The sequence below is a fragment of the Nomascus leucogenys genome, chromosome 3, assembly GCF_006542625.1.
Source record: "Nomascus leucogenys isolate Asia chromosome 3, Asia_NLE_v1, whole genome shotgun sequence".
Taxonomy (NCBI): Eukaryota; Metazoa; Chordata; class Mammalia; order Primates; family Hylobatidae; genus Nomascus; species Nomascus leucogenys.
Genome location: NC_044383.1, coordinates 74,844,957 through 74,860,526, shown reverse-complemented (window position 1 = coordinate 74,860,526; position 15,570 = coordinate 74,844,957).

Below are 15,570 nucleotides of genomic sequence, written 5' to 3'. Positions count from 1 at the left end.
GAACTGTTTTCATTTTACATCTTCTAGTTACATCATTTTATTGTGAATTAATGGAATATATCTTCCTGAGTGCTTAGACCTATAACATTTTGAAATCGTTCTTTGCTGTGTTTGCCATGCTTAAACCTTTCCATGCCATTTACTACCACACATCATCTTATAATTTTTTCTGCTTCTTTCTGATCAAAGGCACCTGTCTGCACAGTGGTATCTACAGCAAAGCACTGATCTTCTGGTGCCCCCAGGGAGGTACTGCCTCCCTGTCCCCAAATGCTATATTTTATATAATATCTTTGCCTTAGAAAACTTATTGCCAATTTTCTTTTTACAAAAATAAAACATGTGTATTGTAGACTTTTTAGGGAAAAAAATAAGCAGAAATAACATGCTAACTAGCCACAGTTCCCATCACCCAGAGATAATCCCTGTTTTTTACCAGGCTTTTCCCTATGTTCATAAGAATGTTATTTTGAACAAAAACAGTGTAACATTTTTGAAAACAGATATCCCAAAATAGTAATGGCCCTATTCAAACTCAGTAAACCTGCTAAATTTGGTGAGCAACCTGCCTCTCTAAGCATACAAGCCCTCTGTGACAGTTGGGTAAACAATTCACCTGAATTTTATGATTTAAGTTGCATTTTGCCACATTAAAACATTATAGCACTCTTTGGTCTGTAGTTTATTTTTGGATTTATTTAGCACAAATCAAGCCATTAATTGGCAGTCTTTCAACTCTCCGGGTATGGGTAATAATAAAGGCATCGTAAAGGGGGTGGTGCAGGCAGATCAGATGCCCTCCTCTGTCTTTCTGATGGGAGCCAGTGAAATAATTTTTTAAAAATCTTTCAGAATTCATTGTTGAACTGGTACAAAAGTAAGAACTTCTCAGAGGTGGGAGCTAACATCAAAGCAGAACCTTGGATGGCAGGAGCACGGAGGCTGGCTTTTGTGCTGAGACCTGGTGCTTCAGCTTTGGCAGCAGCACAGACACAGGGAAGGAGAGCCAATGCCTGCTAAAGCTAGGAGAATCTCGAGAGGCTACCTCCAAATCAGCCAGGACTTTGTGCACACTTAGTGCAATGGAAAATGTGAAATGAAGGCCATCCCATGGAAGGGGACAGCCAGGTGATTTACTTGACTTGAATTTGGTTTTGAAAATGTGAAAGTACAATGTCTAATATCTTCTCTGATAATTAATAATCATGAGCCAGCCCACATTTGGACTTGAAGGCAAGAAAGAGGTAGGGAGGAGAACAGAGAATGTAAATACGATTGGGAAAAGAATAATGAGATTGTGAAAGCAAATTAAAATACAAGCACGTATTTCAGAGTTTTCTTCAACTAGTATGTTTCTAGTAGAATACTTCTTTTTAATAACCAAATATCGTGGAACATGTCTCTGAATATAATTTTTTATCAGCCAATGGTTATATAGAAGTGGTGTCTAATTACATTCCAAATACACATAGCATTTTTAACAAAATGATGTGCTGGAAAGGTATCAGGTTACATTCCAAATACAATGGATAAGTCATCAGAATCTCATGAAGATTTTCCGAAAAGCATTCAGAGTTCCAGCAAAAAGGAGATGCTGGCCCTAAGCAAGACATCACAGCTCACACACCTTGGGAACTGGCCTTTGCCACTGTAATGCTTGTCCTGAATGCATTTTCGAAGTGCCTTTGTATTTAGCCTCTATTTTTGACTAGTGATGAATGAGTCACATGCATACAGGCACACACACACACAATTTTAAAAAATATTGAAGAAAAGTGTGAAGAAAGAAGAAAACAAATGCAAATAATGGGAGTTTAAACAAAGCTACATTTTACAAAATTTTTTTTCCTTAAATGTTGGTCACCTCCTTTGACAATTTTTCATGGCCCTTTTGTTCAGGTGCATTTTCAGCAGTGACAAATGATGGAGAGTTTCCATTAGTTTCTGAGTTGGATGGTTTGCTTGAAATTACCCTTTATCATCTCACTCATCCACATGAGCACTTTCCACAACCAGTGACAATTACTGTCAGCCCTCCTTCTCTCTCAGTTTTTTCAAGTATCAAGTTTTCTCCTCACTCAGTGAGTGACAGTTTATTACAGGTAATTGTCTTGTTTTTATTGAAAAATTTCACTGTACTTTTTTTTGACAAAATTTATTTATTGCTGTTGTTATTTGCTTTGCCATATTGTAAACATAATGTTCACAGTATGCATGCAGTTGTTACATGTTTGGTAATCAGAGAACAATGTTGCTTTCAAATCATATTCTTTATTTCAATAGCTGTGGAGTTGCAAGTGGTTTTTGGTTACATAGATTAATTATATAGTGGTGAATTCTGAGATTTTAGTGCACCCGTCGCCTGAGTAGTGTACGTTGTACCCAATATGCAGTTTTATATCCCTCACCCCATCCCATCTTCCCTTTCTGAGTCTCCAAAGTCCATTATGTCTGCATGCCTTTATGTACCTATAGCTTAGCCTCCACTTATTAGTGTGAACTTGCTGTATTTGGTTTTGCATTCCTGAGTTATTTCACTTAGAATAATGGCCTTCAGCTCCATCCAGGTTTTTTATGGCTGAGTAGTATAATATGGTTTGTGTGTGTATATATACATATATATCTCACATTTTCATTATCCACTCATTGGTTGATGGGCATTTAGGTTAGTCCCATATCTTTGCAATTGTGAATTGTGCTGTGATAAACATGCACGTGCTGATATAAAGACTTCTTTCCCTTTGGGTCGATATCCAGTAGTGGTGTTGCTGGATCGAATGGTAGATCTACTTTCAGTTCTTTAAGAAATCTCCATACTGTTTTCTATAGAGGTTCTACTAATTTACATTCCCACCAGCAATGTATAAGCATTCCCTTTTCACCACTTCTACACTAACATCTATTGTTTTTGGGCTTTATTAATAATTATGGCCATTATTGCAGGGGTAAGCTGACATCTCATTGTGGTTTTGACTTGGATTTCCCTGATTAGTGATGTTGAGCATTTTTTCATAGGTTAGTTTTGGCCATTTGTGTATCTTCTTTTCAGAAATATCTATTCATGTAACTTGTTCACTTTTTGATGGAATTATTTGTTTTAGAAAACAGTGTTTTAAGCATTTTATATCCTAATATAATAGTTCATTTATATTTCAGCATTTTACTTAAGAAAACTAGTTGAGAGATAGGGTTAACATATAATGCATTACATGTTATACATTTTCTTATTTAGACTAACAGAAAACAGACTCCTAGTTAGTGTTTTTTTGCAAAATAGCTGATGTTTTAGGAGTAGATTATTGACATTAAGCAGGAGATGGCTTTATATTATTAATCACAATTAATATGAATGGACTAATCTCTGCAGGTAAAATATAAAGATGAACAGGCTGGATTAAAAAAATAATAATAATAAAAATAAATTAATAAAACCTCCATCCAAACCCCCCAAACCCAGCCATATACTACTTTAAATAGACCACATACATTACAAGGATATCTAAATATCTAAAACGAAATAATAGAAAAAAGATATATCAGACAAAAAATCAAATGAAATCTGAAGCAGCTATATTAACACTAGATAAAATGGCTACAGGGCAATAATAAAGACAGCCACAATAGAACATTAAACATTTTTAATTCATCTTACAGATATAGCAAATCTAAACTGTATGCACAAAATAACATATTGTCAAAATATATAAATCAAAAGTTGACAGAACTATAAAGAAAAATGGACAAATTTACTACTATATTACCCTCTAAAATACTAATAGATCAGGCAGACAAATTAGTAAGCTAAAGATTTTGTGAACAATTAAGCTTGATCTAATGGACCTTTAAAGAACAATACATTTAATGGTTTGAAAATACGCATTCTACATACTAATGTGTAGCACACGTGATTTATAAAAACTGAATTATTTCTAGGACAAGAGCAAGCCCAACCAAATAGAAAAGGCTAAAACCATAGGGGGAAGATTGGTAAATCTTGGCTATATTAATAGTAAGAATGGCTGTTTATTGAAAAAGCAGCCCCAAAACTAGGGGAAATCTGTAAGATGCATAACTCAAAGGATTATATAAAAAACACCTAGAAATCAACAAGAAAAAAAATACAAGAAGCCAAAACAAAGATGGGAAAAGCTACTCTCTGATGAGCCATTCCAACCGTCCTGTAAACACACGAGAAAATGCTCAAACTTGTAATTAGGAAATATAAGTTAAAACCATAATGAAGTATAATTTCATACCAGCTAGATGGTGAAAATCTCAGTGTTGGTCAATACTAACGGTAAGATGTAAGTCTAACAGGATCCCAAATCCATTGCTGGTGTTAAACAATATGCTATCTGAGGATGCATACATAGCTGAAAACACTATAAAGAAGGGCAAGGGTATGAGCTATATACAATTCAGGAAGGTGGTTACCCCTGAGGGGGACGTGAAGGGAGGAGGATGATTATCATTCATTAATCTATGCATGTATGTTTGGTACATGTTTTTGTAGGGATACTGTATTTCACAACTTAAAAAACAGTTAATGATGGTAAAGACTGGTATCGGCCTGCACAAAAGACATCTTGGTACTTGGTAGGCATTGCCTTATGGTTTACAGAAAGGCACTTTGCTGTCAGTTTGTCTTTTATCTTCTTTGTGCTTTTTCTAATGGTTTTCAGTACTGGGCCTGAGCTCTAGTCAATTATACCAAGCACACACATTAAATTTCAAGACATTGTGTTGCCTGCTTGTCACAAACCCAAAGTACCTTGTTTACTGCAAACCTTTTTAAGACAGAGGGACCATCAAGCAAAGACTGTTTAAGCTAACATTCCTGATGTGGAATAGTACGGTCTGATATTATTTAAATCTCTCAAATATTTAGTCAGATTGTGGTGTTTGGAGCTTTTTAGTTTTCTCTGGCATGATTCTCCCCATAAAATCATGCTGCTAATGTATTCTAGTGTGTATATAAACTTTCTAAATTATTGTGAAGTATTTGTTTTAGATTCCTTTTAAGATGATTTTAATCTTTTCATAAGCCTTAAGGAAAATGAAGATCAAACCATTTCCCCTTTTCTTGTTGTGATGACCAAAAATATTAAATCCACATCTAGCCAAGCCTCAGTTTTTGTAAAGATCCTGTAGTAATTTATTAAGTCAACAACCAGAAGCTTCCTTTACTTGGCTGTAATGAATCACTTCAAATATCTGTCTATGCCTACAGACTCCTAGGACCATCTGTTTTCTATGTGAGTTAAATTTGTACTGTCTGACTTTATGCTGTATAGAAGTGATGCTGAAAGCAGCCATGGTTGGCTGCAAGCTTATTCTTGAATGTTTCTCCAGGACCTCTGGATGAAGGCATTTCTTCCTTTTCCTTAATCAAATATCTTTAACTCTGTTTTGGATTTCCTTTTCTTCCCTTTGAAAGGATTTTTCTTCTATGATAATTCCCTCCTGTTCCATAGCTCTCTCAATCTCTTCTTCTCCCTCCTCTAAAATGTTTACATCTCACTTTTCTTCAAAAACAAACAACAAAACTTCTGGTGGCACCAATGAGCCATTCAACACCAGTTTATTGCATCCCTTTTTTTATTGCCCTAGCAACTGTTGGAATTATTGTGAACTTCATACCCCTCCCTCTTGGTCACTGGTGCCACAACCAACTGGCCACTGCTCAGAGCTCATCTCTTATCTCTCTTCCTTTGTGAACTGTGCTTTAATCATGCTGGTCTCCTGGCTAAGTGTGCCCTATGTTTCAGGCCTTTGCATTTGCTCTTTCCTCTACCCCAGTGCTTTTCCCCCATTGAGTCACATGACTTCCTTTAGGTCTCTGCTTACATATTCCCTTGGTCACCCTATTTTTGAAAACCAAAAAGCAAAACAGTGTCCCCCATCAGCCTTCTTGGATTGCTTATTTTTCTTTACTGGCTGGCATGTATTTACTGGTTATCTGCAAACACAATGAAAAAGAGAGACTTTGCCCCATTTGTTCCCTGTTGGAACAGTGCCTGGCACATAGCTGGAGCTCAGTAAATTCCTGTGTATTGGAGCAGTTAATGGATGTTGAAACTGTCCCATCTAAGGTCTGTAATGATTCTTCTGTTTCCTTGATGTCTTATTTATCACTGTTTCATTTGGTTGTCCTTGTAGCACATCCTTTCTCTCAGCTTTGGTGGTTATCATACTTTTTATTCAACCTCTCATGTTCTTCCTCTGTCTTTTCCAAGAGTTCCTTTCAAATTATGGCCACCTCCAAGTCTCAGTTCTGGACCCTAGAAATTTCTTTTTCAGTGCTCACATCCTTGGAAATGTATCCTATTTTTTAAAACTGTGGTGAAAAAACATATAATACTGACCATCTTAATAATTTTATTTTTTATTATTATTTTTATTTGTGGTAAAATATAACAAAATGTATTATCATAACCGTTTTTCAGTGTACAATTCAGTGGCATTAAGTACATTTACAGCATTGTGCAACTATCACTACAATCTCTCTCCAGAACTTTTTCATCATCCAGACAGAGACTCTGTGTCCATTAAGCAATAACTCCGGATTCCCCATCCTGCCAGGCCCTGCCAACTTCTGTGGCTGTTTCTCTTCCTCCTTGCCTGTCTGACTTAAACAGCCACTGTCTGCAAAAGGACACATCTGTATGAACCCACTTACATGAGGAACCTAGAATAGATAAATTCATAGAGACAGAAAGTAAAACATCTTAATAATTTTAAAGTGTATGGTTCAGTGGCGTTAACTATATGCACAGAGTAGAATCATGCAGTATTTGTGTTTTTGTGACTGATTTATTTCACTTTGCATAATATCTTCAAGGTTTGTCTGTGTTGCCGCATATGACAGGATTTCCTCCTTTTTAAAGTCTGAACAATATTCCATTGTGTGTATATGTACCATGTTTTCTTCATCCATTTATCTGTTGACGGACATTTAGGTGGCATCCACCTCTTGGATGTTGTGGATAATATAAATATCTCTTTAAGATCCTGTTTTTAATTCTTTTGGCTTTATACCCAGAAGTGGGATTGATGGATCACATGGTAATTCTATTTTTAATTTTTTGAGATCACTCCATACTATTTTGCATAGCAGCTGCACCATTTTACATTCCCACAAACAATGTGCAAGACTTCCAATTTCTCTCCACATCTTCACCAATACTTGTTATTTTCTGGTGTATTTTTTTGATAGTGGCTATCCTAATAGATATGAGATAGTATCTCACTGTGGTTTTGATTTGCATTTCACTTACCTGATGATCACTTACCTGATGATAAGTGATCTTAGGTATCTTTTCATATGTTCTTTGGCCATTTGTGTATCTTTTTTTTTTGGAGAAATATCTCTTCAAGCCATTTGCCTATTTTAAAAATATGTTTTGTTGTTGTTGTTTTTGAGTCATAGGAGTTCTTTATATATTCTGGCTATTAACCCCTTATCAGATATATGGTTTTGCAAATCTCTTCCTCTGTTTTGTCGATTGCCTTTTCACCTTGTTAATTATTTTCTTTGCTAGGCAAAATTTTTTTCTCTTCTTAAGACTTGTTATAGGCCAGGCACAGTGGCTTATGGCTTTAATCTCAGCACTTTGGGAGGCCGAGGGGGCAGATCACTTGAGGTCATGAGTTTGAGACCAGCCTGGTCAACATGGTGAAACCCCATCTCTACTAAAAATACAAAAATTGGCCAGGTGTGGTGGCACATGCCTGTAATCCCAGCTACTCAGGTGGCTGAGGCAAGAGAATTGCTAGAACTCAGGTGGTGGAGGTTGCAGTGAGCCAAGAGCTTGCCACTGCACTCCAGCCTGAGCAATAGAGGGAGACTTTGTCTCCAAAAATAAATAATTAATTAAATAAATAAATAAAGACTTGTTATACCTCAGCTGGCTCCTGATTTAGGTCTATGGTCCTCACTCTTATTCCACACCCCTTTGTACTTAAGTCTTGCCTTACCGTGTATTTCCTTTCTTCCTTCCTTTCTATGGTGCCAGGTATAGTATTACATAGTAAGTGGAAACTCAGTAATTGAGTTACTGAATTGAATGATTTAAAATGCCACATGGTCCCTTCTAGTTTTGACTTCTTATCAGGTCTCCAAGTTCATGTCTCCAAATGCTTTCTTAACATCTCAAAACTGTCTCATTGCCAACATATGAGGCCTTACAATTATCCTTCTTCCACTTTCCTCTTATGTAATAAAGCATTAAGTTCTCGCTATTCCTTCCGGACAGTAAGTCTTAAGTTGAATATTTCTTTTCCAGTCACGAGGTCCCTGGGAGGCAATCCTAACTAACACAATCTCTCCAAATGCTACCTCTCGTTCTGCTGTCAGCTGCAGACTCAAACAAAAGGTCACCCCATTATTGTCCTATTCAGGAACCTATGGTGATTTCCAGTCACCCCTGAGGACAAAATAAAAAATTTCCCTTTGCTTTCATTGTGCCTTATGAAGGTGGGAAATACAGTTTCAACCCCAAACCCTAAAATGGTCTCCTCACTTTAACCAAATGTACTTTTTCGTCTCCAATATGACCTCCTAATTCCTACCTCTGTACCCTCACTGTTTCCTGGAAGACTTTCCAACCTGGGTTAAATAATTCAAGCCTTACGCTCCTCTAAAATCCTAACTCAACTATACATTTAATTTCCTCTGACAAGTCTAACTGAAATGAATTTTGACCTAACTTTGAATTTCATTAGCATCTCTGTATGTTTTAACATTTAACGGGTTAGTGCTTTCATTAATATAACAGCATTTTCTTTTGCAATATCACTACTTTGTACTTTTTTTTGAGCAGTGAGGATGGAGAAAATTGCAGTAATTTTTTTAAATTTGGAGTTATAGATTTTTGGAAAAGTCAAGAAGCAATGATTTTTGCTGCACCATAGCTGCTCCTAAAACCAAACCAAAACAAAAAAATTAACTTTGCAATGACCTTACACCAACTTTCCATAGATCTAAAATCCAAGGTGGCTGTCATAGTATGATGTTTTTTGAATACATTATCAAAGTAATTAACTAGCCCAAGCAGTCATGACCCAAGTGCAGGTGGAATGCCAGGCTCATAAACAATGTGCTGGTTGAGGAAGCAAAAGTCCCTTAGGGACCCGTGGCACTAACTTAGTCTATGATCTTGGACAATTCATTTAACTTTTTGAAAATCTTCCTTTCTATTTTCAAATGGGGATAAGTTTAGTGTCCAAGAGGTATTAATCTCAGGAGTCTTTAGTTCTTGATAGGCAAGACATAAATTATGACATTAGGCTAAAGCAAATTCTCTCTTTCTTTATTAGAAATAGGAGATCGTCTATGTATTTAGAGTTAACCCATCAAACCATCTTATTCTGAAATAAAGGGTTTATGTCAGTTTTCAAAATATGTACTATAAGACTTTACTTTTGTAAGTTAAAGAAAGTCAAGGTGAGTGGACAATAAGTAGTAAGAAAAATAAGAGATGCATAGAAAAAATAAGTAGAAAAAACCATGATGAAAAATAAGAGTGGGATTAATGCACAGAAAGTATGTCCTGAGAAGCAATCCACTTGCTACAGATGGACTGAAAATCTGACTCTGAGCTTTCTAACTCAGATAGGAGAACAGGATCAGTTAAATGATTCATGAGGTCCATAAGTAAAGACAAACCAGCTGCTCAAAAGCATAACTATTCCTGGTACAAAGATCAGAGGGAAATTTCCTGTTCTAAACAATGACACTCAACTGATGAAGGGAAGCAGGCACAACAGTTCAGTAAGTGATACAAAATCTTCCCTTTTAACATTTTTGAGGTTTTTTTTGTAGTGTCTTTGCCCCCATTCTATTTTTCAATAAGAAAAGCTGGCAATAGGCGAGATTGGTCAAAGACTTTGACAGGTGAAAATAATTTTTAGGGGGAATTTGAAAGAAACAGCTAGGGAGTGGCAAAGAAACACATCGAGAAGGAACAGGTCAAGAGTACAGAAATGACAAGTTTTCAGGCCAAGGCAAGGACAAATTAGGAAGTTAGAAGCCATCTGGACGGATGGAGTGTGGTGCCAAAGCCCTAAAGTAGCAGAGCCTGAGTTTTATGTAGAAGATAAAGAAAATGAACTAATCATTGCAACTATGTGATATTATAATTATAATGAGTAAAACTATTTTAATAGCAATATTCAATAGCATTCTTTGCATTTTTATTTCACTTATACTATTTCTAGAAAATAAAGTATATATTTAATTATTCTGAATTGGGCCTGAAAGAACTTCTACATTGAGACTACAATTAGCTTTGGCTTTAGTCCATTACAAAGGAAGTAAAGGCAATTGGAAAATGACCAAATGATGTAAACAGGCAACTTAAAAGAGAGAAAATTTGTATTTGTATGGTCAATACACGTAAAATATTCTTTTATTGCTGGTAATTATAAATGCACATTGAATCAGCAATGATATACTAGTGTCATCTATAAATTAAAATCACGCAGCAGCTTTAATTTTAAATGATAATACACAGCACTGGCTCTCTCATTCTCAGCTGGTGGCAGGGTAAGCTGACACAATCTTTGTACAGTTTGGCAATATATACGAAATCTTTAACAACCAGCACACACTTTAGCAATTTCACTTCTAAGAATTTATTCATAGAATATAACTAAGGACAATGCCAAAGATGTTCACTGCAGAATTTTTCAGTGATATTTAAAAATACAAAGGCTAAAAAACCAACAATTAGAAATTTGTTCAGTAAATTATAATTCATGCATATAATAGAGTACTCTGCAGTCATAAAAACTGCAAATGTCACAGAAATTTTGACCTGGGAAGATACTCATAACATCTTGTTTTGTGCCGAAAGCAGGTTACACCAAGATGTATTGTAAAGCTATAGTTGATCAAGATAGTGTGTTATTGGCTTAGATATAAGTTTAGGCAAATAGATTGGTGGAATGAAATAGAGACCAGAAATAGATGCAGATATATACAGTCAGTTAATTTTTAACAAAGGCACAAAGCATTTGAAAGGGAAAAGAAAACCCTTTCAACAAATAATCCTAGAAAAACTAGACATCCATGTAAGAAAATAAATGTACCTTAGCCCCTACCTCACACCATAAACCAAAAAAGTAATTCAAGTTTGATCATAAACTAAACATAAAAGCAAAAATTATAAAGCTCCTGAAAGAAAACAAGGATAATATCTTTGCAATTTTGGGAGAGGCAGAAATGTCTTAGCTAAGTCACAAAAGCACTAACCATAAAACATAAAATTGGTAAATTAGACATTATCAAAATTTATTCTCATAAAAACACACCACTAAAGAAATGAAAACGTCCACTACAGACTGAGATCAAAGGTTTGCAATCCAAATAGCTGACAAAATACTTGTGATCAAAGCTTTGCAACCCAAATAGCTGACAAAATACTTGTAATCAGAATATACAAACAATGCCAACAATTCAATATTGAAAAACCAAATAACCCAATTAAAATAAACAAGCAGATACTTTGCAAAAGAAGATACTTCCCAAATACCTGTGGATATTTCACAAAAGAAGATAATGTAAATGACCAATAAACACATGCAAAAGGTGCTCAATAACATTAGACACTGGGGAAATGCAACTTAAAACTTCAGTGAAAGACTACTACATACTTACAAGATTGCTACAACTTGAAAATGGAAAGTTAAATGTTGGTGAGTACATGTAGTAACTGAAACTCTAATAAATTGCTGGTGGAAGTGTAAAATGGTACTATCACTATGGAAAATCATTTGGCAGTTTTAAAAGTAAGATCAAATATATATCTAGCCTGTGATCTGCAATTAAACTCCTTAGTTTTTACCCAAGATAAATGAAGACATACACCCATGAAGAAAAGACTTGTACAAAGATGTTAATAACAGCTTTATTTGTATTAGCTCTAAACTCTCAAGACAACCTAAAGTCTGTAAATAGGTAAATTAATTAACAATTTATGGTATATTCATACAATAGAATACTTGGCAGCAATAAGAAGGAATGAACAACATTTAGCAACATGAATGAATCTTTAGTGATACTGCTGAGTAAGAAAAGCAAGACAGAAAAGAGTACATACTGTTTGATTCCATTTATAAGAAGTACAAGAACAAATGAAAACGATTATATAGTGAAAAACCACAAACAGTGGTTGCCGCTGAGGAGGTGGGCAGGGATTGACTGAAAGAGGTCATGAGAAAGCTTTTTGGACGGACATGAATACTTTGTGATTAGTGATGGTTGCATGTGTACATTTGTCAAAACTCATCAATGTACACACAAAATCTGTGCATTTTATTTGTGGCAACATTTCTAAGAAGGTCACCATTAATCCCTGCCTCTTGGTATTTCAAACTCTCTCACATTCATTGTTGGTCTGCATGACCCTGAGGATACAGCAGAAATGGTGTATGTAACTTCTGACATTGGGTAATGGAAGACACCATGGCTTCCATTTTGATCTTGCTTTCATGCTCTTCCTCTTTTGGATCACTTGCTCTGGGGAAGCCAGCTGCCGTGTCCTGAAGATACTAAGGCAACCCTGTGCAGAGGAACTAAAATACCGAGTTCAACAACAGGTAAGTAGGGAAAACCAAAAACCAGGGCAGGGAGCTTGGAAATGGTCTTCAGATGACTGTAGCTTGGCTTACATCTTCACTGCAACTTCATGGGAGATCCAGCACCAGAACCACTCAACCGAGCCACTCTCAGGTTCCTGATCCACAGGAACTTTGTGAGTTAAAAAATGTTTGTGTCTTTTAAGCTGCTAAAATTTGGGGTACTTTTTAGTGTAGTAGTAGAAAATTGATGCCCTTTGTATATAAATTCCTTAATTTAAAATAAAGCAAGTAACATAACATATAGTGTATTGCTCTGTTTCTTTCAAAAACATCTTATACATCAAAATATTGATAACTGTTGTCTGGGTGGTTAGATTATGTGTGGTTTAACTTCTTTATGTTTCTAAGTATTTTTTATTTCTTCTAAATAGTAGTATACAAATATTGTAACTTTTAAAATAAACTTTTAATAAAAGCAGAAAATAAAAATAACTCTTTTTTTTCTGTGTTCACCCTTCTACAGATCACAGGTTGCTAGAGGTCTTAAATCCATACTCTTCCAGTGACTAAAGCAAATGCAGCCCTAGGTCTGGCATCCTGAATTTTTGTCTTATTTTTTCATTAGTACATGAGACTCTACTTTCATCTTTTTAAAAGGTCTCTTGCTATCCTTCAAGCAAAGTTATCTCCAAATCTGAAGAAGAGACCAAGAAATAGAAAAAGTAGCACCTCTTGCCTGCTTCCCTGTCTAATATTTGAAAGAGTGGTGAATATTGATGTTATTATTGCCTTTTCCTTTTTTTCTATTGCTACCAAAGCCATGAGTATTCTACTTTTTTTCTTTCTCTTTTTAAAAAACAAAAAACACTAAACTCAGTTTTTACAGGGGTTTATAACCCTTGGGTCTTGGTCCCATCCAAAAGCATCTTCATTTTTATTCACTCGGAAAATCTGACTTAAGTGGTGAGCCCTAGAAGATTTGGGTTGAGGTGGTCTGAGAAGGATTTGGGTTGAGGCCAAAAGCCAGTACCAGGGCTGAATAGTGGCAAAAATTGGGGCCAAAACCTATAGCAAGTGCAGAATGATGGGAACTCCCAGGTGTCCTGTGGTTCTCTTTGTTCCCAGGAGGCTCTGCAGCACCATTTGAACTTCTTGTTCTTTAGAATCATCCCCAGCTTTTGCAGTATTCTCAGACACAGCAGGAAAAACAGCCACGCAGTTTGAACTTAGGGTGCACACTGTGATGCTCACATAGAGCTAGGAACACACTCTTGGCACGGTGCACACACCTTTTAATGGATGCAGCCATGATCCACCGAGTGCCAATGACGACAGGCAACCAGCTGTCATAGCTTACATTGCCAGGGCCTTGTAGGAAAGGTATGACACAGAAAACATCAGTATCCAGGAAGTGATTACGTCCATTTTCTGTGACTCTGGGCCAGATTATGCAGTCTCTGTGTTCTTCAGGCCCTTTGTTGATTCTCCAGATTCTGGACTGGGGGCCTCGTGGTCCTCTTGGTAGGTGATACTGGGGGAAGAAACAATGGTCACATTGTATAAGCTATCAGTTACTGGCCTGGTCAAAACTCTCGGAGAATAAGGCTGAAATCATGAGATAAAATGAAATTTGTGGATATACAAATATAATTTGTCCTTTATGACAGTACTCAGAAATCCACTAGGAAAATGTTGTATGGGAGTTGGGCATTGTCAGTGTTTAGGTAGGTGATTTATTTTATAATCACCTTTATTAGGGTGATTGGATTTTCTTTTCTACCTTTTTTTGGTGATATACATAGCATAAAATTTACCATCTTAACTATTTTAAGTGCACTGTTCTTGGGCGTTCAGTACATTTACATTGTTGCGCAACCATCACCAGCATCCACCTCCAGAATTCTTTTTATCTCACAAAGTTGAAACTCCATACCCATTAAACAGCTGTCCATTATCTCCTCTCCCCCTCCCCGGAAACCACCATTCTACTTTCTGTCTCTATGGATTTGACTACTGTAAGGACCTCATGTAAGTGGAATTGTACAGTATTTGTCTTTCTGTGACTGGCTTATTTCACTTAGCAAAATGCCTTCAAGTTTCATCTAAGTTATAGCATGTGTCAGAATTTTCTTCCTTTTTAAGGCTGAATAATATTTCATTGGATGTCTCTATCACATTTTATTTATCCATTCACTCATTGGTGGAACCTTGGATTGCCTCTCCTTTTGGCTATGAACATGGATATATCTTTTCTACCATTTTATCATGAGTTAAAAATCAGGCTGGTAATTTTACACATTTTTTTTCTAATTTACTTTTGGATCTTTTTGTTATTTTGAGTACCTAGGGTATGGTCTGATAAGATAGAATTGACAGTGGGAATGAATCAGAGGCAAGGAGCATATAAAGTCAGTAGAACCACCACACATTGCTAAATTTGGGTTCAAGTCCAGGACTACTATAGATAAGAAAATTACTTATCAATGATCTTTTAATAATTCCTAAAAAGAAAAACCTCCCTTGAATGAAATCCAAATTTGGTTTATACTGAGTTATCATTAGAAAATAATATTTAAAACAAAAAGTGACATTAATATTGAAAGAGCACTTTTATAGAAACATTTAGAATTTTCTTATATGTAACAACTTTCTTTTCTTCTTAACATTTTTTTTTTTTTTTTTTTGAGACAGAGTCTCACTCTTGTTGTCAGGCTGGAGTGCAGTGGTGTGATCTCAGCTCACTGCAACCTCCACCTCCCAGGTTCAAGCGATTCTTCTGCCTCATCCTCCCTGGTAGCTGGGATTACAGGTATGGGCCACCATGCCTGGCTAATTACTGTATTTTCAGTAGAGATGTGGTTTCGCCATTTTGGCTAGGCTGGTCTTGAACTCCTGACCTAAAGCAATCCACCCACCTGGCCTCCCAAAGTGCTGGGATTACAGGCGTGAGCCACTGCATCTGGCCAATAACTTTACTTTCTATAAGTC